The sequence below is a fragment of the Amblyomma mixtum genome, chromosome 7 (assembly GCF_055824585.1).
Source record: "Amblyomma mixtum isolate Tamu chromosome 7, ASM5582458v1, whole genome shotgun sequence".
Lineage (NCBI taxonomy): Eukaryota > Metazoa > Arthropoda > Arachnida > Ixodida > Ixodidae > Amblyomma > Amblyomma mixtum.
The window spans coordinates 33,281,022-33,306,233 of NC_143018.1; positions in this window are offsets into that span (position 1 = coordinate 33,281,022).

Genomic DNA, 25,212 nt, shown 5'->3' on the forward strand with positions numbered 1-25,212 from the left:
AACCGATCAATTTCGTTGGAAACAAAACACCACACAACTAAAACGGTGGCAAGGAAAGACAAGGGTTTCACTTTTCCAGGTGAATAAAGGCGCGTCTAGTGAATGCAGAGTTATCTTAGAAGTTTTGGGTTTGGTTTAGTGGGGTCTAACGCCCCAAAGCGACCCAGGCTATCAGGGGCGCCGTAATGAAGGGCTCCGGAAATTTCGACCACCTGGGGTTTTAACGTGCACTGACATCGCACAGTAGACGGGCCTCTAGAATTTCGTCTCTATAGAAATTTGACCGCCGTGGCGGGCATCCAACCCGCGTCTGTCGGGTCAGCAGCCGAACACCATAACCACGAAGGCACCGCGGCGGGTTCTCTTAGAAGTGTATAACGAGCAATTATGAGCATATAAATGACACTGTCGCAATTAAGCGAGTACAAAAGTACGCTTCCGGTAAATTTACTTCTTGCTTGCCGTGTCGCAGCGCCATCACTGGCCCTGCAAGTGAATCCTTACGAAGGACCATATAAGAAATTTCTATGCATAATAATACAAATCAGTAGGGTCTGAGAAGCGGACTTTTACTCTCAGTAACAATAAGCAATGCATCGTGACATTTGTACGCTCAAAAAAAGTAAATACAATACATACCCATCTTCCATCTTCGCATGCGTCCAAGGTCATCCTGATCATCTGCCTCACTAATGGCCACAGGCTCTCTGCTAAATGACCAGAGTGGAACTCCATTTTGAGGTCCCAACTGCAAAGGAAAAGCATTGCGCTTGGCGCTCACATCCACTATTTCAAACTGAGCTTGTGAGACCTCCGATTCCCAAGCAGCTCTAGAACGTCTCTCTCGGCAAGGGTCTTTCAATTTTATGTAACACTGAATACCTGGGAACTATCCTGATGACGACAACTCTCTGGTGAGGAAGATAGCACAGGAATCGTTTTCGACACATACAAAAGATGCACTTACGGAATGACAGATCTGTGTCACATATGTTTATTACGTGCACCTTCTATTAGAACACACTAATGCAGTCAAAATCGAGCTGTAATCGATGCCACAGAATCCCAGAATCCCGTTGATACAAATCTCATGCGACAGTGGAAAATGTGCGGAACACTAGAAATACTTGCTTTTGTTGTTTAGTCGATATGACCTGAAAGTTCAGAAATGTGATATAAAATGATTGTTTCACTTAAAAATTCAGAATTATCGTTCTATTGGCTGAAATATTTTTGTGAACACCGAATTTTCAGTTGACTTACAGTACAGCATACCAGGCAGATTCGCTACCTGTTACGTGTGGGACAGCTGCACGCGCGGCGGTTTCCATATGAAAGTACTCAAACACCTTGTTTCGTTTTTTTCTTGCAGAATTACAAGGTAGGCGATGGGTCGAATTTCAAAAATGGCGTTCAGAGAAGACTGACGGATCTTTCTGAACGCACACAATGCACAAAACTGAACGTACACCACACAACTCCTGCACAGGGATACTTTAGAAAGCTTTAACACCGTAAACTTTTAGAGCTACTAAGAAAAAAGAAAGAACTCAGCTACATACCAACTTGCTGGCCTTCCATTAAGCAGCAGCATCAAGTACACAGCTGCACCAGCCAGCAGTGATGGTTCCACCGAAGCCATCTCGTGGTTCATCACGGAAACCTCCAGAATGAACATGGCTGTCAGTTCCTCTGTTGTGCTAGCCTGCAGAGGGGAAGATGAGAGATGGTAGCCAGGAATACTCACTATGCGAGTAAATCCGGTAATACACATACCCAGAAACTCTGGACGGGCGCACTTTTCAACAGGAGATATTTGGTGAATACAGTTTTTTTTTCACATGTCGCGTCCGATTTCACTGTAACAATCAATAGATATCTAAATCTCTCCCTCAGCAGACTTGCCTTTTTTTTACTTTCAACGTTCTGCATTGATTTTCTGTAGCGGTCTTAACCACTTGACGGAAGCGATTTTCCTACATACCGGAAGAGTGGACCATTACGTCCAGTATTTCCATAACAATACCTTACAATATTGCACAGTTCCCTCGGAAATAAAACTGGTGCCTGAGAACCTTTTCCTTATTTCTTATAGACTCTATTGCCTTCCATAGATATTTCTTTTTGTCTATTCATAGTCTATAGAGAAAAGTTTGCCAAAAGTGTACGGCCATAAAACTATAAACTGTCTATAGGCAGTCTGTAAGCATTGTATTGCCTATAGACAGCTCTACCCAGAACGCCTCAGAGAGTGCGTATGCACTGCAAATTCGGCCTATAACGAGCGTCGCACACGAACGCCCGTAAGGATGGGTAGCTACTCTGATGAAATCTTCTCGAGCAGGTCGCTAGAACATTGGTCGGAGGCCGAATTCATCTCGATTCCAGAATCGAAAGTTCGATAGTAGTCAGGGGCAGCAGCGCCACCGTCAAACCGGACAGCCGCATGTGGTTAAGATACATTTTTCAAGCCAGCGGTGCCGAGCTTTTGCCCGAATCCACATGCAGCGCTCGTTACGTCAGCAGCGGAGGGATATCATTGGTCCGCCGCGTCAACTCTGTCTGACGTCACGCCGCTACAATGGCCACGGCCGGGAGCTCCGCCCCCCGGGGAACTCCCGCGCGCGTCGGCAGCCGTAGGAGGGGTAGTTTTGCACACTTCAGTGTGCAAAACTTACGCGGGTAGAGAGAAAGGCGTGAAAACGCGGGAATTCAAATTTTAACTGCTGATAACTCAGGATGTGTGTGAAGCGGCGTCCTTTAACATCCTAGGCATGCCGCAACATTATTGAGAGCCTATTCAAGGGCACAAGGGCACTGTGTTCGCAAAGACAATGCGGACAGCATCATCCCCCAATGACCCTATCACGGCAAGAACGCAGCCCCAAGCAAGACATGAACAAACCTGAGCCTCATCGCAGTTACTACGCAGCTTGTGCACGGAGAGGGGAGATGCCTGAAACCACTGGAGCACATGGAGAATTTCATGCGTCATTTCCATCATATCCTCCTCTTCGATGCCTCGTGTCTCGTGTACCGTGTTCATGAATGCACGTGGCCATTCAGTTGCCTCGGACTCAATCATGGCCGCTATCATGAGTGAAGATGCCCAGAGCACGTCCATCTTCCGAAAGGGGATCATTCGACTCTCCTGAAATGTAGGAAAGGCGAACACTGAGCACGGTCGCGAGGCAGCCCTCCTCATTCGCAGGTTCCGGCGAAGCCTGAAGGCGCATGTACCTTCTAATGCAAAAGTTTACAGCCCACCGCGCCACTGAAATGAACGGCGCGGTGGATTGTACACTTTTGCAACACACGGTACATGCTACCGTCACAGTCGAAATAAGGCGAAACTTTTGCGCATCACAAGTGACAGTTCCTTCACATCATTCACACCTTCGGGCCTGAAGCATTTGCTACTTGGCTCGTTAATAATTCTTTGAGCATAGGCAATGCTAAGGCGGGGAAAGCGGGACCTAACAAGAGGTCTACGATATTGAAGAAGCCAAGGTTGTGTACTATGCAAGTTTTCTTTTTTTAATGAAAGGCTCGCTTTGTATTTCAACCATAGTCGGTTACAACTCGAGAACGAAGCGGTAGATATGCCCCAAAAAGTTGCCCCTCCAGGCAATGGCGTCGGCCGATTCCTCCTTCTTGACCGATCCCCGTGCAGGATGCACAAGATGAATATGCAATAACCGCGGCTTAATCGGATTAACCCCGGCGTCCCGAAAATGGGTCGACGACTTTGGCTGGAAGGCGTTCTTTCCGCTTCGTTCTTGAGTTGTACCCGACTTTAGCGCCATGAGGGCGACTAAAATACCTCGGCCACTGCAAATGCAGCTCACATTGAGCGCTGTCAGTGGTGGTAAAAGTTGCACCTTGCATATTGGCGACAAATTTACTTCGCGGTTAAGCTCGAGATGGATAAACTACTGCAATAATAACGATTAAAATACCCCGGCCGCTGCAATCGCAGCTCTTACTGAATGCTGTCAGTAAGAGCAACTGGTACAGTCGCACAATGTTGACTTACATGGTAACTTGAGTTTGTTCGCGTTAATTATAGCATCTAATTAATTCATTTACCAATACTGCAGGCCTTTCTCGGGCCTACCCAGGAGGGTATAAAAACGCAGAGTAATTAAAATAGTGAACCGAACAAGAAGAACAAGTGTAGGCACAAATAAATAGAAACAAATAGTTCATCATCACATGGGCGTCAGTGATAATGATGTCCATTCATGACTTAACATGTTCTATGAAAGCCCCGACCGAGTTGCGATGCACAACAATAGATGGCAGTGTATGTCACCTAAAAAGAGGTGGTGGGGACAAGAAGACTTATGGGCATTGTTAATTCTCGAAGGGTGGCCGAACGGCTCCTGAGAGTATGCTTCTTTGGTTATGCTCAAATTACCGTGACAGAGTTGGTACAAAACTCTATGTTCCTGCAGTGTGCTAGTCACTTAGTATTAAGTAGGTTAGATATGCTCGAACTCCTTGAATATTAATAGAAAGAGGTGTCGCATTGGGCGCAGCTTTGGAATAACGATATTCAAAGGTAAAAGTAGGAGACGTGCCAACCTGTAAGAAGATATCCATGAATACGACCGCCAGAAAGAGCGTCTCTGGCAATAATCCGACGATTTCGTGGATGTATATCATCCAGTCAACGCAGCAAGCCCGCATCCAGGGTTCCAGAAACGGTTGCGACTTCATGAAATTGGGTCGGATCGGCCATTTGCCCTGCAAGGAACGGAAAATAAAAGACACTGTCTGAAACACAAACTGCAATCATCTGTCGTTGAATTATCAATGACCCATGTTTAGCTCACCAGCTTTGTTGCGTTCCAGAAAAAGACGCAAGGCTAAAGATAAATCCTCATACGATCAAAGATTTACATACGCACATTGATTGCTTGAGTAAGCTCCCCCCAAAAGGTTCTAATCATGTTCATCTGGTACAGTTTACAAACGGCAAATTGAAGATACACAGGACATAATGAAGGCAAGACACAAGCAAGTAAGCAGTTTATGTATGCCTTGCTGATAACATTTTTTAGGAGTGTGAATTGTAAAGGATTATACACCGTCACATTCAGGCGAGGTAGATTGAGAGCTATGTGTCCCGAGGTTGAAAATATCGCAACTTCACACAAGAGAAAATGTGTAACTCAGTTGAATTAAGCTGCATTTGTTGATCGAACTTTAGGACCGTTCACAAGGCCCCAAGTTTCTCGGGTATGCCAGCAGCGCGGAACATGACCTGCCAAATATAACTATTGTGCGTAGTTAACGCCCGCTTTTCCGACATTCTTTGGGATCCCTTTGTCTGATCGTTGCACCGCATGGAGGGAATTCCACGCAGTAAGAATGGCAAAATTTTCTTCCAAGCGGCCAGTCACAAAATTTCTCTGGAGTCAAGGTAGCAGCAGTAAATGTCTTTCAAAGAAGCCCTAAACCATAATCGTAGATCTTTCTCTTGCACCTCCTACCACGCAATTGCAAGGACATCTCAGGTATAAAGACGCACAACTTCTGATGATGAAGACTCCAAAAACCGCGTTTGCATCAATACGACAGTGGGCACCGCAATTATAGCGCATCTCGTGAAACCGACACGCCACTGCGTACATGTCGTACATGGCAAGACTACTTTTGAAAAGCAGTTAAATTACATTACTAATTACTTTCTCAAAACCGCGCATGTGTAATGAATTTACTCGGCAATTCTTTAAGAAAATTAATGGAATTGACAACTTACAGTGTACAATTTTTCAAACCGAAAACCCTCGTTCACACACGGTGATCTCGCATTCTTTATCGAGAAGGAAGGGGGGAGATTACCGTTTATTTGTACGGGTGGAAAGTTGTTGAAAGGACGCAAGAGAGCAGCGGTGCGAACGCGAGGAGCTTACGGAGACAGGTACTCGCAAAGAAAATGCATCATTGTAACCTTTCGACAACTGCCCTTTACACTCTGGAAAGCTTGTGGTGACTGCCGAAGCTCAATTTCACGCAGATTAGGGTCCAGCCCCCCCCCTCACCTTTTCGAAAAAGAATACAGTGGAGGGGGAGTGACTTATCTCCCCTCGCGCTAACCCCTTCAGTCAGCAGGGCAGGAAATGAAAACGCGTCCTGCGAACGAAGGTTTTTGTTTGCAAGAAACCTTCCTGTAAGTTAGCTTTCCTGCAAGTTGTACATCACTATGAAATTTATGTTTCGTGCAAGCAAAGACGTGTACTGGTCAGAGCTCTGAAGCATTTGAGATTTTTTTATGGAATGAGCAGTTGCATTATTGAAAAGGGACATTGCAGAGCAGTCGCGCTGCAAAGTGGCCGTCGGAAATTTGCCCTGAGGGCAGGGTGTCGCCATGCTGAACAACCGCCTAGTGCAACTTCCTTTGTGCTAGGCAAAGGGGGGGGGGGGGGGGGGGGGGTGTTATGGGTGCGAAGGGGCCGTACAAATGCTCTGACACGAATCAGAATCACGGCGTGTTTAGGAACAAGGAGGGACACCGGCATTTGTCACCGTTGCAAGGGGAGTGGGTTGTTTCTTGTTCGGCTGCGGAGCAGTGAAGGGAGGGTATTGAAAAGAAGTCTGACTTGTAGTCAGACCCGCTCCTCACTGCAAGGGGAACACATTAATTCTAACGCAGTAATCATAGCGCGGGAACAACTCAGGCCAAGGACAAGACGGAACAAGCGCTAACTATTAACACAGCGGATTTATTGCGGATCAGGAGTATATATACACTACTGATGCAGTAAATAGAACGAAGAAGAAACATAACAAAATGCCACACGCCATCATGCCACGAAATCGAACTCTTTCTCCGATAATGCCACAGAGGGTCTGCTGTTTCAACGAACCGTAACAGGGAACCTAGAGGCGGACAGCTCGAGCGTACACTTATTACCGAGAATCCAAAGTAGCCGACCTCGAGGAGAACGAACCTGTACCCCAAGATTATTCGGCGATACTAAATTATTGAATTAGAAATATTATAGCGCAAACAAAGACACGGGCAAAAAGAGAGGAAACACACACACAAGCGCTAAATTATTACAAGGGCTGCAGAAAGCGGTATCCATCACCACACAACTCCCTTAACAGAGAAGACTGTCGCGTGGAGGCAGGTACAAACGGGCTCGTACCCGAACCTAAACGTACTCAACAAAATGTATCCCACACAATACACTGACAAATGCCCTTGGTGCCAAGAACCGCACACGCTGTACCACATACCCGGGGCATGCCAGAAGATAAGCGTGGTACCAGTTATAACGAACCCGAGTGCGGAGCAATGGGAGGGAGTGCTCTCCAGCGATCGCCGAGTCGACCAAGAAGGTCCGATTCGGCGAGCACATCTGGCAGCAGCTTCCAGTGGAGCCCTGGACTAAGGGCAGCCGACCTTTGCACAAGAAGATGGACGAAGCCATCTGACAGCCGCAGAAGAACAGCAAATCTAGAGCTTAATAAAGTTGTTCACTCACTCACTCCCCAATGCTAAATCTCTCTGGTCATGGCCATAATCTCAAGAATAATGGCTGCGATGAGTACCAAGGCGTAACCAGCCGGCAGAAAAAAGGCGGCCGTCATAAGCAAAACCGGTTCAGAAGCGAAAGTGGATGGTATGATTGAAACAGCGCCAGGCCGAAGGCCAAAGAAGAGAGCGGAATAAAGAGGTACAGTCAAGTCAAGTCTAGAGAGAGAGTGTAGGAAGGATAGCCTTGGGAGCCCATGGGTACACTCCGAATGCGGGAGTCCGGGGAGATATGGGTTGGGCGTCGTTCGAGGTTCGAGAGGCAATCAGCAAACTGAAATATGATCAGACTAACCCAAATGGAGGAAACAAGGTGGACAAAAAAGGTGTACAAGTATCTATACATGAAAAGTATTAACACAAAAATGGACAAATAGAACCCGAAAGCTAAGAACGAAGTATTTACGGGTGAGGGATGGGACGCAACAAAATACTAACGTGAAAGCGGAGGTAAAGGAGACGGAAAGAAAGATGTGGAAAGAAAGAATGCAGGAAAAATCGGCGCTAGGCATATATAGGACACGAAAACAGGACATCAAAAAAGAGCGATTATTCGATAATTCACGGGGCAGTACACTGCGTTTTCAGGCTAGGACAGGGGCTCTGAGAACAAAAACGCATAGGTCCAAATTTGAAGAAGTGGATATTTTGTGCTCTGCTTGTAGAAAGGAAACGGAGACCATAGAGCACTTGGTTCTGAGGTGCGCAGAACTCTGCCCAGCCCTCCCAGAGGGGGCAGCAACAGCCATAGAGATAGCGCTGGAGAGGTTGGAGTATTGGTGGCGGAAATCAAGGGAGGGGTGAATTTGGGGGGGAAAAGGATAGCCAGACTAGACATTGTACGAGCGAAAGTGAAAGAAAGGGAAAAGAAAAATAAATTAACAATGGGGGAAGTATAGGCTAGGTGACGAAAGCTACCACCCGAAACAAAGGGTAAAGCCATTACCATTCATCCATCCATAAATACAGCGCTGATGAAAGCGGATGGTTTCGCTCATCGGGATCGCCCCTCTGACGTCACGTTGTTTCCATTCGGGAGAGGTCTATTCCGACTTGTGGCGCAGAACACTTCCACAATACCTGTCTCATGCGCATTGTCTAGGCTACTTGTAACCAAATTGGGCTACTGGAAATTTTTCCTCGCTGCTTTTCAGACGGTTTGGCGTTGTGGTTATTTTCGGACTTTACGCTTCCCGGACATCTGTATGCTAAAAGAAACGTGTTCCAAGAAGTGCAGTACGTTTGGTTAGCTGTCGATGCAGCCTTTGCTTTGCTTGCTCTCTTTGCCTCCGTACTAGCGAAATTTCAGGAATTCCAATCAGGTGCCCTTCACAGTGTGGGTTTTCACCCCTGCTCTGCCCACAAAAGATGCGAGTGCGAGAGTAGATTGGCCGATTGCCTGCACCGCATTCTTTTCCGGGAAAGCAACAGGGGCCTGCAGTAAGGCACTGTTTCGCGCATCGACGCTTTCGCGATGGTGGCGCCGCCTTGTGTCGCAGCTGGGAGTTAAGGCGGATTCAAGGTGGGTTCACACTGTCGAGTCGCGGAGGTCACGCTCCTTCCCCGCTTTACAAGTGCTTTGGAAACCGTAACTAATTGACCGAAATCGGTCGCGCGACTAGTTCCGGAAAGTTAGTTACATAACCGAAGCACTAGGAAAGCGGGGAGGGAGCGTAGCAAATCGGCTCGTCCGCTTCGTCCGCGTCGCCACTACGAGCTTACGTGGCCGTCTACTTTTGTCCACCGCAACCACAATGCCCCGAGTCTCCCCTCACTTCCGTGCGAAGCGCTTTCAGATTGAAACACATTTCTGGAAGGAGCAGTCGGGACTCCATCCGCCCCCAGGTGACGCAGCCACCAGGCTGCGACTAGAGTTACTGTATATGCTACCAAAGGTAGCAGAGTTGCGCGTAGGTCCGCCATCTTGCCTGCCAAGCAACCGAAGTTATGCGGCGAAGCCGCACTCCGTTTCTGCAGGCGACATGCCTAGCGCATCACCGATCGACCGTGAGCGCTTTTCCGAGGTTTTTAAAGCACTTTTTCGATTGATCGCAAACAAAAAGCCCCTAAAAAGCTGACTGTGTAACCCAGTAAACAAATGTGGCCAAGAAAAAACGGTGCTCTAGCGCGCGCCGTGAGCTGCGGCAGCAGGCGATTCCCGTCACCTTCCCCGAACTATTTACCTGATAACCTAAGGGCAGACTCAGTATTCTAAATACGCCGTGCAAATGCAGCATTCATTCATCTTTGCGGCAACATTTATTCACCGGACCTGCATTAAAAAAACTGTTTATAGTCTCCTTTACTAAATACGAAACCCTGCAAAATGTTATGAGCCGGAACTATAGAAAGGACTGTATAAAAATCCAAAATACAGTTTACTCGAAACTGGTTGAACGTTACCATCTGACGTAAACAATCAGATGCCTGAACATGTTTCCCTCGATAAAAAATGGTTTGCCATTCAGGTTTTATGCCAACAGGCATAAATACGCAACGCAGAGCTCTATTTTAGCGTTTCAACAGTATACACGAAAAAGCGCAGAGCCGCAAGTCCAGCCTGTTTTCGGTAAAGAAACCGCAATGCAACTTTTACCAAAAAAAAAACAAACAAAACGCGTGAGCTACACCCCACAGCAGCGAACGTAAACAGCCGTTGGATAGTGGATCCGCTTCGAACTTGCCGGGCTGTCAATCCAGTTCGCTGCAGCGGCGGCCGGCCTACGTCATCAGCGCACGTGTTTCTGGCCGGATGGTCAAAACATGCACCGTACCGAGGAGGCTCTCACAGGGAGAAGAAAGGCTGCAGGGCGTCTCGAATCGGGGACAGAGGCAGCGGGGGAGCACTCGACACCGGTAAAACCGGTTCAGAACCAAAAGTGAACGATTTTGCCCATCGAGCGTCGTCTTCTCCGCAGTACACGGTTGCTTGGACACCACGTGATGGCGCTCTACCAATGGAGTCGCGAGCGGCGTTGATCAAACAGACGCGCAACTCTGCTACCTTTGGTAGCATATACAGTAACTCTAGCTGCGACAGTAGCGAAGCCAGTCGTATACAAATACGTCGACGCGAGGAAAACCGGTCTCGATGCGACTCTCGCAGCCGCGTAAATCCCCGCGTAAGCCCGGCCAGGAAGACGAGGGTTGAAAGCACACATACAAGAATCCAGAATGAAAGTAATTTCGATAGTAATTACGTACTTGGGCTGCGAAATTGCTGCCCCAAAGTAATGCATTACAGCACCGAATTACTCTACCAGGTAAATAACTCAAATAGTAATTAAACTGCGGCCATGTCTCGTACACGTAATGCATCAAGTCTCAAGGAGTGGTCCAGCCGACCCCATCTTAGCGCAGTCTGCCTTGATATCCAGTTGACGCAATATTGTATAGTACCACAGGGAGGAAGAGGGGCGCTTCCAAACCTGTCTCCACTCTCTGTGTTTTAGCATCGTTCTCGGTCCGAATCCGTATCTTAGCCGATACTTGCGCCCAAAACACATTTTCTAAAAACTGCTGTAAACCAGACATATGCCCGAAAACGGGACTTGAGACGATGGTGGTTGTATAGTCACAAATCTGAGGACGCCACAAAAATTATTTGAGTACTCAGTGCTTATTCAAGACTGCTGTCTACGGGGAACTGGGCATCTTAAACCTCTTTTAATGCTTTAGTGATGAGTGCGAATTTCAGGATAAATTCAAAGACGGCAGTGTAGAAGTGGGAAGCCAGAATAAGGCTGCCGATCAGACGCCTTACACGAGTCACTGAAGTAGCGCTACCCACGATTAAGGACTCCCTGATCCAAAGAACTGGCACGTTTGAAATCGCTGCCGAAATCCTGAATGTTTTCGCACTGCATACGTAAAGGCAGGCCCATTTTCCTCACATGCGGGAGTGCTCGGTGTGAGATTGGTAACGTACGCGAAAACTTATTTGCAAAAGGATCTGTTACTGCCTATGGAAATTTATTCCCAATAACCCGATCTTTATCCTGATTTAGAGCTCGAAAAACAACACCCGGTGATTACGCCTCGCATTCCGGAAAAAATAAAACCCGAAAGAGAACGGCCTATATGTACAATGCAGAGCCGTCGAGCGACCGTGGCAGAATGAACCGGACTAACCAGACGGAGGAAAAAATTTGCTTGGGGAGGGCATGTAATGCGAAGGCAAGATAAACGCTGGTCCTTAAGGGTAGCGGAGTGGATTCCAAGAGAAGGCAAGCGAAGCAGGGGGCGCCAGAAAGTCAGGTGCGCGGATGGGATTCAGAGCTTTTCGGGGATACGGTGGCTGCAGCTGGCAAGGGACAGGGTCAAAGAACAAGGAGAGACATGGGAGAGGCTTTTTTGCTGCAATGTCGTAGTCAGACTGATGACGAGCCAATCTCCGGAAGAGATGTAATTGCTGCTTTAGAAAACTGGTCCCCGTATAGGATCGACCTGTATTCTCGTTCAATCGAGATCAAGGTACCGGATGCGGGAAGAAGTGTCAATGATTTTATATGTGTGCCGATCAATCACTGTAATTGTCGCTCGCGAGATGAAATCCGCCTAATACTGCATTTCCGTTAACTAAGAACTGCACTGTCCACGTGTAATCCATCACGTGGGAAGAGGGATTTCCTCCAATATTCAAAACAGCTATTGAATAAAATCTGGGAAATATCGGAGCAGACCTCCAACACCAGGCAAACATGCACAATATTGTGAGAACAGCAGCGCTAAAGACACTTCAACAAGTGGATGCGCCAGATATAACGATGATTTCTAGGCGGACAAATCGGAACAGCTGGATCGACTCACCTTGGCAATGGATGCGTCGTAGTTCGCCATACTGCAGGTTCAATCTCCGCACTTCTCTCACGGCGGCTGTTCAGACGTCGCCGAATGCACTGTTCGAACCAGCTTCCGACCACCACTGCACACCAACACTTTGAAAACTGCGGACTATAAACTGCGGGCTCTATTTTTATAGGCAAGGTGGCCCACGTCACGTGTGCATGAGAGAGAGAGAAATGTGAAGGGGCTAAGTAAAGGGAAAGGGGATAGGTATGGGATAGGTGACCCTTTTGGTTTGTGACTCATGTGAATGTCGGTCAACTACTGCCACTGCCACTCAAAGCTAGTAAGAGGAGCGATGAGACAAGATAAAGAAGGAGGAAAGAAAAAAAAGTGCCTGGAAACACTTTCCCCATATAGGCCAGTAGCACTCAAGAGCGCTGGGGCTTTTCCTGTGGATGGCCCCTTCCAGGAATGGTGTCTCTGGATTTTCGTGGCCCTTCTAGTGCGACAAAGCAGGCAGCGGCGCCAAAAGAGAGAGAGGAGCCTATCCTGGACCATAGAGGGAAGGGATTGCCCCCTTTCATCTACCGCACCCTGCTTTGCCACACTAGCAGAGTCATGAGTATCGGCCGACGCCATTGGTGGTAAGGGGTTCCTTTAATGGGGTAAAGCAGCTGAATTTTTAATGTTGTATCGACTATAGTCAGCATGCACATATTGTGTAGGGCACCACCCTACATGTAGTGTGCATGCCAACGAGTTGATTAAAGCCTGAGGGATCTCACCTCTCTCTTTCCTATCCTTTTATGTCGCGTGCTATCAGCATGGTTCTACAACAAAATTAAAAATGGGCCTCTTCCAGAAAGGCTTCCCTTATGTGCTCCAGCCCCAACTACAGATTTTTTGCGATAGGGAGTGACCAGTGTAAATCTCTTGGGCTTGCTTTCAGAAATAGTGAAGAGCAACGGTGGATATTGCAGCCATAAGAGCTGTGCACTACCAATATCCACGCGACTTAATCCGCTTTGTTCCCGGCTCAGAGATGCTTGAGGACCAGACCGCATGTTTTCGCTGAAGGCAGGACCTGCGTGCGTACCCAACAATTCTGAACAAAAGCATTCTTGAACGGGAAAGGGTTTATGAGCGGATTTTTTTTTTCACTATATATAAGGTTTCACTGTAATAATCACCATACCCGCATATCTTCCGTCGGCAAGCTTGAATTTTTTGCTGCTATTATCGGTTTTGCTATCGTCAAAAGCGTTCTGCGTTGGTTTTCTATGGCAGTCTTAACTGCTCGATTTTGCCACATATCGGAAGATATGTAGCAATCGGAAAGATTTTGCTACGTATCGGAATAAAGGACCTTCAACAGCTCTACACCAGTACATTACACTTTTCCAATATTCAAAGTTTCCGTCCGAGAATGTTGGACCTGATAGGCGATGGTTCTTGTTTGCCCGCGCACCGGTAAAGCGAGAAACGACGAATAATTTTTGGGCTCGAGGGCATCAGTGGTCAAATAGCTCCATGACACAAGGTTTTTTTCTTCTACTCAAGGCGGGGTCAATGACCCATTTCCCAAGCTCACCCTTCCCAGCGTGTCGGCTACGGTGAATTAAAATGATGTAATCTATTTAACTATGCTTCCCTGAACGTCTTCCCCTCTCTCTGTGACGATTTTCCTTCGAGCTGAGGGGCGGTGTTTTGCTGGCATGCTGTTTGCACGTGTTAAAACCGGAAGTGTCGCTTGGTGCTATGAGGTGTCTAAGTTTGGCAAATTTCCAGCTTTACCTTGTACCACGCAAGTCTGCAAGTCTGTCATTCCTCTTCTGCACCGAAAACTTGTCGAAAACCAAGACACGTGGTCAGTGTTCTGCCCACCGCAGGTCCAATCCGCTTCCGCGAAAACGATCTGCATGCAGAGGAGTTGCGCTTGAGAGGAACTGGGTGGTTGTAGCCCTCACACCTGCCGTCACTCGGAGGGGGCCTCAGAACCGAGATTTCTTTCCTCGGCCTGAGTGGCCATTATGTACAGGCGAGGCCATTGAAGCCGACATTCACCCCTTACTGTGGCACTGCGTTGCTCTCAAGCCTACAAGGATCCGGCACCTGAAGGCAGCGGGTCTTTCCTCGTGCAACCCTGCTTCATATATCGCCTGGAAGCAGGGACCATTCCATCGCTCGCCACTGGACTTCACAAAATCAGCTAACCTATTCCCATTACTTTAATCATTACTGCAGCCTCCATCACACTTTCGCCCATTGATCCCCTGAAGCAATAAATCTCGCTACAAAAAAAAAGGAACTGCACGTGTATGATACAAGCTGGCGGCCCGTGTTCAACCAGTGGGGTGTTGAAAATGCAGTAAAGAAAAAGCGGGGCGTTAAAATATAGGATTCATTGTGCAGTGTTGTTCTCGCATTCATGTTTGGGTTGATTTGACATCAGTGAATCTTTTTCCAGTACGCACGCCTCTAGTGGCCACCAAGAAGGGTTTGGTCGCCTATGGTACCTTCCGAAAAGGCACTGAGGAGACGTCCCCAGCGTGCGTATTATATTGAACGAACGAACACCCAACTTTCAAAGTTCTCTGGAAAGCGCTGTGTCGTCCGTTGTCTTGTCTCTTGTGCTTGTCGTCGTTCGCGCTGTTTATTCAAGAAGCTTCAAAGTTCCACGAAAGCTGACTAACTGGGAAAAAATTTCCGTCCAAAAAGCCTCGTTCATAGATTGTTTTCACTTCCTGCTTTGCCCACAAGAGTAGTTAACGCGAAGCTAGACCTACGAGTTGCCCTCCATTCTATTCTTTTGGGTTCTCTGGAACGCTTTTTCGGCGACTTTATCCTTTTTTATCAATAACTTCCCCCTCATACAGATTAAGTGCAGTGCAGTGCAGTGGATTTGACATCAGTGAAGCTTTTTTCAGTATGCACCCCTCTAGAGGCCACCAAGAAGGGTTTGGTCGCCTATGGTATCCTCCAGGAAGGCACTGAGGGGACGTCCCCTGCTCGCCCATTGCATTGAAAGAACAGCCAACTTTCAACATTCCAGAGAAGCTGAATCACTGAGAGAAAATTTCCTACGAAAAACCCTTATTCAAAGATTGTTTTCACCTGCCCCTCGGCCCGCAAGAGAAGTTAACAGGAAGGAGGATCGGGAGTTGCCCTCCTTTGTATTCTTGTGGATTCACTGGAACCCTTTTTCGGTGACTCTGTCTCGTCTTTTCAGCGACTTCCGTCTCATCCAGATTAGGTGGGATCTCCCCCCTCTTCCTATATCGAAAAAGATTCCGAGAGTGCCTTCTGTGAACGAGACCTTTTGGTTGGAAGATATCTCAATTTGACGCGACACTGCAATTGCCGGTGACCGGATGCTAGAAGTAACACAATCGTTCCGACCTCACTCGCCTCTAACCCACGTGACTTCACTCACTCTTCCAACTTGCGTATGCAAAGAAGGGAGGGGTGGGGGCGGGGGTGGGGTAGTTTTTCTAGCACAATCTTCCCTCCGTCCCTCAACAGATCAGTTGTTGCCTGATCCCCTTTGCATTGGTCCTAAAGCTTTCTTTACTTTCTCTTTTGTCACTGGCGGGACGTCCCGCTTCAATCTGGACAAAACCATGCAGCGTTTGAAGATGCAATTAAATTTATTTTTGCAGAAAAAAATACATCCTGCAGAGGTTACAGGGCTAAAAGCTGTTAGTAAACAGCATGACTGGGCCCAGGAACCTCTATAATGGCAGTAGATGATGAGACGCACATAACTGGATGACTGTGATTTGACAATAATATTTAAGCAACATGAAATTGTGAAGAGATATTAGTAACACGTTTAGGTTTGGTTTATGGGGTTTAACGTCCCAAAGCGACTAAGGCTATGAGAGACGCCGTAGTGGAGGGCTCCGGAAATTTCGACCACCTGGGGTTCTTTAACGTGCACTGACATCGCACAGTACACGGGCCTCTAGAATTTCTCCTCCAAAGAAATTCTAGCCGCCACGGCCACGTTTACCATGAGTACATAAGTCAATTTCCACAGCCACACCAGGTACAAACTTGAACACAAGCCACAAATGAACACTTAGTATGCTTCGGTGATAATAACAGTTTACACAGGTACGTACAACCTAGCAATAAACAAAGTATGTTTTAAGCTCATTTAGGGTAACACTAGCTAAAGAAAGGTATTGGTTAAGAATAGATGGTAAGCTATGTTCTAGTGTATGTAGTTTATAATTATTTCGAAAGTATGATATAAACCAGCGGTCGGTGTTTCGAGTGTAGATTTGGCTTGATGGCGGTCTTAAATGTGCAGTATTTATTAAAAAATCCCTAAAGGCAGGAGAAGAATGGTAAAACGAGCGCAAAATTCGAAAGACATAAATATGCTCAAAGCGAATTATTTTGCAATTCTAAAAAGCAGTTCGCGTCGGAGGGAGATAAGGAACATTAGCGATATAGCGAATCATTTTCTTCTGCGGAATCTGTATTTTTCTTATATTTCTTTTTGTAGTGGTCGCCCAAACAGAGTTGCTGTAATTCAAGACAGAACCGAAGAGAGCATGATAAACCTGAATTTTTATCTGTGTAGGGAGAAGCCATCGGCATCTTGATAGCACTCCTGTTATCGAAGAAAGCTTTTTACAGATATTATCTACATGCCAATCCCAACTGAGGTGGGTTGAAAATGTAACGCCAAGGATTTTGTGCTTATCTACAATTTGAATTTCCTGACCTGCGTATTTAAGAGCGTGTAGTAGAGCTGGCTTATGTTTTGCATGGAAAATTATTACCTTAGTCTTTGGAGGGTTCATTCGGGGGCAATTAGAATAAGACTATTTCTGCAGTCTCGTAAGTATTGCATTGCACTTTTGTATTAGATTGTTGACATCAGGGCCAGGGATAAGTATACTGCTATCGTCGGCGTATATAATAAATTACGCAGTATAATCAATCTGGACAATGTCATTTATGTAGACGTTAAAGAGGAGTGGGCCAAGAATGCTTCCTTGGGGGACACCACTTTCTTTTGGTAGAAAAGAAGACTGATGGCTCCCTATATAAACAGATTGTTGCCGATTATTCAAGTATGACTTCATGAGGTTAAGAGGTATCCCACGAACTCCATTCTAAGAAAGTTTGTTAGTTAAAATTTTATGGTTAAGGGAATCGAAAGCCTTGCTGAAATCAAAGAAAAGTCCTTGAGTAAAAATACCTGTTTCGATGTTTCGCAGTATAGTTTCCTTTAGTTTTAACAGAGCTGTTTCTGTTGTCTTGATCTTTCGAAAACCAAATTGAGCATGAGACAAGATTCCTTTTGTGTTAAAAAACTTCGATAGACGGGAAACGACGACTTTTTCCAAACCCTTTGAAAAAACCGGAATAACAGATATTGGTCTACAGTTTGATACTACACCTTTATCGCCGCCCTTAAACACAACTATCACCCTTACTTTCTTCATCTCTTCCGGGAAAACTCCTGTTTCAGTCACCAAATTGAATATATGGCCAACCACTGGCGCTATAACAGATAGTACATGTTTCACTGGTTTTATCTGGATATTATCAACGTCTAATGCTTTGCTATTACTTCGATTCATAAAGGTTGTATATATCTCTGTTTCATCGGTGGGCTCAAGAAAAATGCTTTCGACGGGAGTACGAGATGAGGGAACTTCAGGCAGTTGTGCCATTGGTTCATGGACAGTTAAAAAATCGTTAAAATGGTCAGCAAGTGCCTGGCCAGGTAATTCCCGGCTTTTGTAAAAATATTCGTTCAGGTGGCGCACTTTTTGCATTGCAGCCTATGAAGTTGTTTACAACTTTCCAGACAGCGTCTGAGCTTTTCATTCCAATGTCAGAGAACAGCTTCCGATGATACTCCATTCTAGCCCGTCTAATGTCGGTGTTCAACTTATTTGTTTTTTTGAACAAGACTAGAGAATCAGGACAGCTATCAGGGTGTCATCTAGTATCGTGAACAATCTTACAATCTTACTCTGTAAACGGCGTTCCATTAGCGAAACCTAAACACCATAAATATCTAGGTATTACGCTGTCTTCTGACCTGAGGTGGGACTCTCACATTGCTAACATCACGTCTACTGCTTTACGGAAACTTCTCTTTATCAGGAGACGCTTGCGGTCCGCACCAGTATCTTCTAAACTCCTGGCCTACAAAACCCTTGTAAGGCCAGTCTTAGAATACGCGAACACAGTCTGGTTCCCCCAATCAATAACTAACATCACAAAACTTGAGGCTATACAACGCAAAGCCCTACGAATAATTCACAATAAATACAAGCGCACAGATTCCCCAACATTGCTTGCAGCTTCATCCGGTCTCCAAACATTATCCGCAAGAGCAAAACAAGCACGCTTAAAATTTTTGTTTCAATTATTACACGAGCAGTACAGGATAGATGTGAAAAAATACGTTACGTACTCACAATCGCCACCTTCACGGCACAAACATACGAACACATGTACTAACCGAGTATGTGTGCCATAATGACACGTTTAAGCATTCCTTTTTCCCTCTCTCCATTAGTGAATGGAATCGCTTGGATCGTAACATCACCTGCACTCAATCCTTATCATCATTCGTGTCGCAGATAGAGCATTTGTCGTAATGCACAGTGGCGATGCAGCAACCGTGACTGCAAATCTAGGCAAGAAGACAACCCCTTCTAACTTGTCATGTATGCGATTTTGAGTGCATTCTGAAATTGTGCCTACCATTGTCGAAGATCTGTTCTGTATATCCTTTTGCTATGGCCAATTCACTTTTCCCTACCTTTGCTTTTATGCCATGTTTGCTGCCTTTGAATAATATGCTTATATTTGTTTTTTGCACTGTACTAATTGCCCCTGCTATGGTCTTGCAATAAGACCAGCAGTATTGTAAATAAATAAATAAAATAAATAAATAAATCAGGCATGACATGTGCTACAGTTTACGGTCCTCCGCCCTTTTTCTCTGCTTTGTCTCTGCCAACAGGTCCGGGCATTAGTTATTTTAATATTGGAGTCTTTGTTGTTTTAATGATAGTTTCCTCTCATTCTGCTCGAGCATGAATGTATCGTATACACTTGGCTTCTGTTCACTGTCTAGGTTGTTCTGTTATCGTTATGTGCCTGCTTCGAGCAATTTTCTATGTGTTTACATGCGGTTGCGCGTAGCGCCTGTCACACAGTGCAAACAAACACAGTTGCTAAGACTTCCAACAGGCGATCGGCAGTGTTGAATACACAGAAATTAGGACAGAGTTCACTGCAGAGATATGGATTTCAATGAACGGCAGGTCATTTGCAAGCACTCCGTCCAAAACCACTGTCTTCATCTACGTTTTCATCATTTTTTTTTTAGCCCCGCCGCAGTCGCTCAGTGGTTACGGCGCTCGGCTGCTGACCCGAAAGACGCGGGTTCGATCCCGGCAGCGGCGGCTGAATTTCTTTGGAGGAGAAATTCTAGAGGCCCGTGTGCTGTGCGATGTCAGTGCACGTTAAAGAACCCCAGGTGGCCGAAATTTCCGGAGCCCTTCACTACGGCGCCTCTCATAGCCTCAGTCGCTTTGGGACGTTAAACCCCAATAAAGCAAACCAAACCATCATTTTTAGGTATATCTGAGTGTAGTACCCCTCTTTTTCTTTTATTTTACGCTCACCTGGACAACGTAGCGTGTTAACAGTGATACGCCAGACACGAGAAGATTCTATGCATTGCAAATATAAATCTACAAAAGAAGCTGCATGGGACCCGCCAAGATACTGCACGCCCAGGAAACGGTTGGGTACCCTGATGAAACAAAACGGCTCTACGACTCGTTCCGCTTTATTCCCCGACACTCAGGCAGTTTGCAAGCAACCAGCCTTTTCACATCGACGTGCAAATCTCAGCCTTTTTGGGGCTCGGGCTTTGGTGCCTCAGGCTTCGGTGGCTCGGCCTTGGGCTCGGTTTTCGGCTCCTGCTTGCCCTCGCCGGAAGCCGCCTCTTGCTCCGGCTTATCCGATGCCTTGTTCGCGGCTGCCTCCTTGGCGTCCTCGATGGCCTCTCGCTCTCGTTCAGCCTCTCGGCGTCCTCGGCCTTCATGTAGCCCTTCTCAACCATGAAGAGCCGGTAGCGTCGCCGGTCTTCGTAGCCCTTGGGGCCCCAGTCTTCGCGGGGGCTGATCGCCTTCCAGAAGTCCTGCGACAGAACACCGCGTCAGAAACCATAACTACGAAAGTAGCGATACACAGGGCAATGAAATCAATCTCTCAGGATCATTATTTTATTTATTTCAAAATACTGCAGGCCAGTCATATGTCCCCAATGCCTCAAGAGACGGAGGCAAGACCCAAAATTCTCAACTGTCATTTTCCCTCCATCTTTTTGAAATTCTTCATCTGCCCAAAAGGAACGAAAATACCGAAGTCCGGACTCCTCATCATGCTTATTATATCTCGTGATTTCCATCAACTAAGCCATCTCAAGAAAAAAAAATTACTTTCATCATACAATAACTCTCCTTAACAGCCGTTCCAATGGCTTCGGCTCTAACGGCATAAATAATTTTGCGCTTCCTTTTCTGCTATGCTAAATTCTTTTATTATTTTGTTATTTTCTACTTCATGTTGGATTAAGCTAAGGAAGTCAAGCAGAACCTTTTGCTGGGCTAGTTGGTTGATTGTGACATCAGTGAAAAACGCGCGAAAGTAGCCCGAAGGCGAAACGAAGAAGGAACAGGAAAGAGCGCTGAGAAGGGCCCACTGTATAAGAAAGGTAGTCAAGCAGAACTTTTTGCTGGGCTAGATTTAGCAGGACCAACTAGCCCAGCAAGAAGTTCTGCTGCAGGCCTGCACTGGTCGACATAAATCTCCTTCCCTTACCACTTGTCTTCGATTATAGCTCTTCGGCGGATTAATAGCTATTCGGCGGATTAATCTCGGGGCAATTTAGCTTAATTAGTGGGTCATTACTCTTTCCATTTGTTTATAAATACAACCCTAGGTTTGTACCTCTTTCACGGATGGTCCATTGACAAGGACGTTTATTTGCGTTTATTTCAAAACAGGTGCTATTCTGTTCCCTCACCAGTGCATGGGAACAGAACAGCACCTGTTTTGAAAAGATTTACCTCAGCTTCTGCGCCTGATGCCTGGTTATAGCTTAGCACGAGAAGTTTTCGCAGAGGATGTTGCTCAATTTTTTCGCTGAGTATTTGATGAAGGGCCTTTACTGCGTTGGAAATCTTTACTGGGATCTTTACTGGGTTCGAAGTTTGTGTGGGTTCGAAATGGCCGAATCTGCTGTCGGCCAGAGGAGGGTGGTTCGGCTGGCCCACTCCACTGATTTCAGCAAATTTTTCACTTTCACTTTCATGATCCCTTTCATACGCGAATGGGCAGCCGTGTTGTAGGGATTGTTTTCATTCACCGATGTCTTATTTTATTCTCCTGAATCGCTACTACGAGGCAAAACGCAGCCGCCGCGGCGCCTGAAAGGTTCCTTCCTCAAAAAGCGATGCGTTAAATTGTGTTTCCAACGGGCAACGCATCGCGCCGAACGGAGGGTCGAGTTCCGTGGACTCCCTGGCAGCGCTACAACACGCTGTCGCGTTCCACTCCTAAAGGCGAAGGTTAATCGTACGTCATTCATTTATTTTTTTTTTGTTCTTGAAAAAAAAAGTCGGATCAATTCTTTGTCGGCTGCCGCTTTGCAGTGCACAATTTGTATATGGATGCTTGGTGACCACAACGCGCCGCCACACAATTACATCGATGTTAAGGAATTATGAATGGGAACATTTAATGAATCCTGGAAAAAACAGTTACCATCCAATAGCGAAAACCTTGCTGGCCTTAATAAATAAATAAAAAATATTTATATAAAAAATTTACATAGTACACATACGAGCCTGCCCAAGCCAACAATGGGCTTGAGGGGCAGTGCTCGGCAGAATGGAGCAAGCCAGAGAACGGCACAGATTACTAAGACCGTCATTGCTGCTATAGCAGTTCGCTGCTTACCTAAAAACATTCTTACGAGAAGAGTTCAATGCTCTTCGCAACCCCGCAAATTCAATAAAACGGCCGGGAAAAAGTAAAATGCATCCAACGAGGGTCTGAGGAATCGTGTCACCCATTTTTCTCTAAAAATTTCTTCGCATTATCGATCACTCTATCACGTCTATTCTACACTTGCAAAACTTACCTCTTCCATGATTTGCATGTTTGTGTTAGTTGCTGAATTTCAGTACTGAAGTGCGGAGTCTCACGTACTTCTCATTCCTGAATATGAAGTCGAAATAGACCAATTGCGAAAAAGTTTCCGCGCATGCGCAGCGAAGGCGATTTGGTTTTGGTTGGGAAACATGAGCCGGCCGTGCATTCCCTCGCTGCAGTGCGGCGAATGATGTGAGCTCCTTAAATGCCAGCTCATTGCTTGGCCTACGGCTGCACGAATTACTTCATTCACCAAGGAAAAGCTCAGGTTCCCGTTCAGCTCGTTTCGAAACGGATGCTCCTGCTGTATTTCGCGCTTGCCTCCAAGTGCACGCAGCTCGGTGGTTCTAGAAGAGTTTTGCCATGGACGCACGTGCGTATATACCGAATATATACTAGTATGAACACTCATCATAAATGCAACAATGTCAAGCCATGCTATCTGAACAGTGGGAGCATGGCAGAGCGCAACCGTCAGCACGCAAAAAGCAACGCTCTGCCGTATCAGCACGAGCCATTATTGAGATAGTACAACGGGTCACCATCATCATTTATTGGACCGTTAAAGGCCTTTGGGGGAAGGGGGGGGGGGTATTACATAAGGGGGCTCGGTTACTAATCAGTTAAGTGTGCCCAGCACCTATCAAGAAAGCGTACCAATGACGAGAAACCAACGACAAGGAAGGCCGTTACTAACGACGAACCATGCCGTTGCCACATAAACACCGGTATTCAACGCGCACGCGCCACACTCAGGAAATCTAGTTCATCGTTGCTGCTTGAAGATTAATGAAGTTTCTGACGTAACCTTCCTCCTTGAAGGACCAGCCGCGATGAGCCTGGCCAACAGCGGAGGTGGTGGAGTGGAGGTTTTGCCACACATTTGAGGCTACCACGCGAAAAATCTTCGCTTTCTAAAAACGCAAATGGGAGGTTCTCCTCCTCTGTCATCCTCTTTCGTTACCAAACGCACGTTTCCGGCAAATAAACAACACTAAAACAACACAACAAGCGCACGAGAACTGCTGAACGCTGCCTTGTACACGTCTGCTCGGGAACAACTTTCCAACCAAAAGGTCCGGTGGAGCTTCCCTCTTTGCACGACAGGTGGCGCTCGCTTTTCCGCTTTATTTTTTTTTTTTTTGGGTCGGACTCTGATAACAGATGTTCTCCCGTTGTAAAGGATGTGACCGCGACATCATCATCATCATGGTCAATTAAATGGTTTTTCATGAACACAAAGGACTGAAAATGATCCACCATGTTTATTTCACTCTTACATGCGGGGGCTCGTGAAATTGATAGCATGCACTTTTTTATTATTAGACATCACAAAAATTTAGATAACAATCGAAGTTAATCTAGCCGTCCACAGTGCTCCCTCGTGCGCTGTCAAAAACCTCCCCCATTCAACATGTTCTGATAAGCACTGTCCATGCAATATGACATTATCCGTACAAAGTTCTCAGCCGCGGTAGTGAACTAGAATAGGCGAGGTGAGTTAAGATGGATATCCAAATATCCGGGCGTTTCAACGGAACAAGCAGACGCAGTCTGGCGGATTCGGGCGAGGTGCGTGACATAGTGGACGGGGTGTGCAGTCCTTGAATCCGTGCCATCCTGTAAAGGATTGCTGCCTGGTCTTGCGTGAGGCTGCTTACACGTTCGTACCTAGGCTGCCTGTACTTGTCGCACGGAGCCTGCAACAGAGAACGACGTCAGATACTCGACCCATGCCGGCGCAATTTACAAACACATGCAGTCAGATACATGTGGAGCCGCCGCGGTGGCTCAGTGGCTATGGTGCTCGGCTGCTGGCCCGAAAGACGCGGGTTCGATCCCGGCCGCGGCGGTTGAATTTCTTTGGGGGAGAAATTCGAGGCCCGTGTACTGTGCGATGTCAGTGCACGTTAAAGAACCCCAGGTGGTCGAAATTTCCGGAGCCCTCCACTACGGCGTCTCTCATAGCCTTAGTCGCTTTGGGACGTTAAACCCCATAAACCAAACCAAACCAGATACATGCGGGAATTTTAAGGTGAAAGCCTTTTATGGCGTTTGAGTAGCGTGGACAGGATGTGGCACCCATTCACCATTCCACAGCCAATCTACAGTCTAATCCATAGCCATCCAAGAAGCCAAACCATAATCCACAAACCAATCCATAATTGAAAAAAGTACGAACTGTCAGTGAATGAAAAATAAGGAAAGAAAATGGGTTTATACGGGAATAAAAGCCGGGCCTGCGATACGGCAACGATTCCACTGCGCCACGAGAGCTTTTTTCTTTAACATTTATTACACGCATTTATGCATTACTTGCAAAAATAATCAACCAGAAACCGATCAATTTCGTTGGAAACAAAACACCACACAACTAAAACGGTGGCAAGGAAAGACAAGGGTTTCACTTTTCCAGGTGAATAAAGGCGCGTCTAGTGAATGCAGAGTTATCTTAGAAGTTTTGGGTTTGGTTTAGTGGGGTCTAACGCCCCAAAGCGACCCAGGCTATCAGGGGCGCCGTAATGAAGGGCTCCGGAAATTTCGACCACCTGGGGTTTTAACGTGCACTGACATCGCACAGTAGACGGGCCTCTAGAATTTCGTCTCTATAGAAATTTGACCGCCGTGGCGGGCATCCAACCCGCGTCTGTCGGGTCAGCAGCCGAACA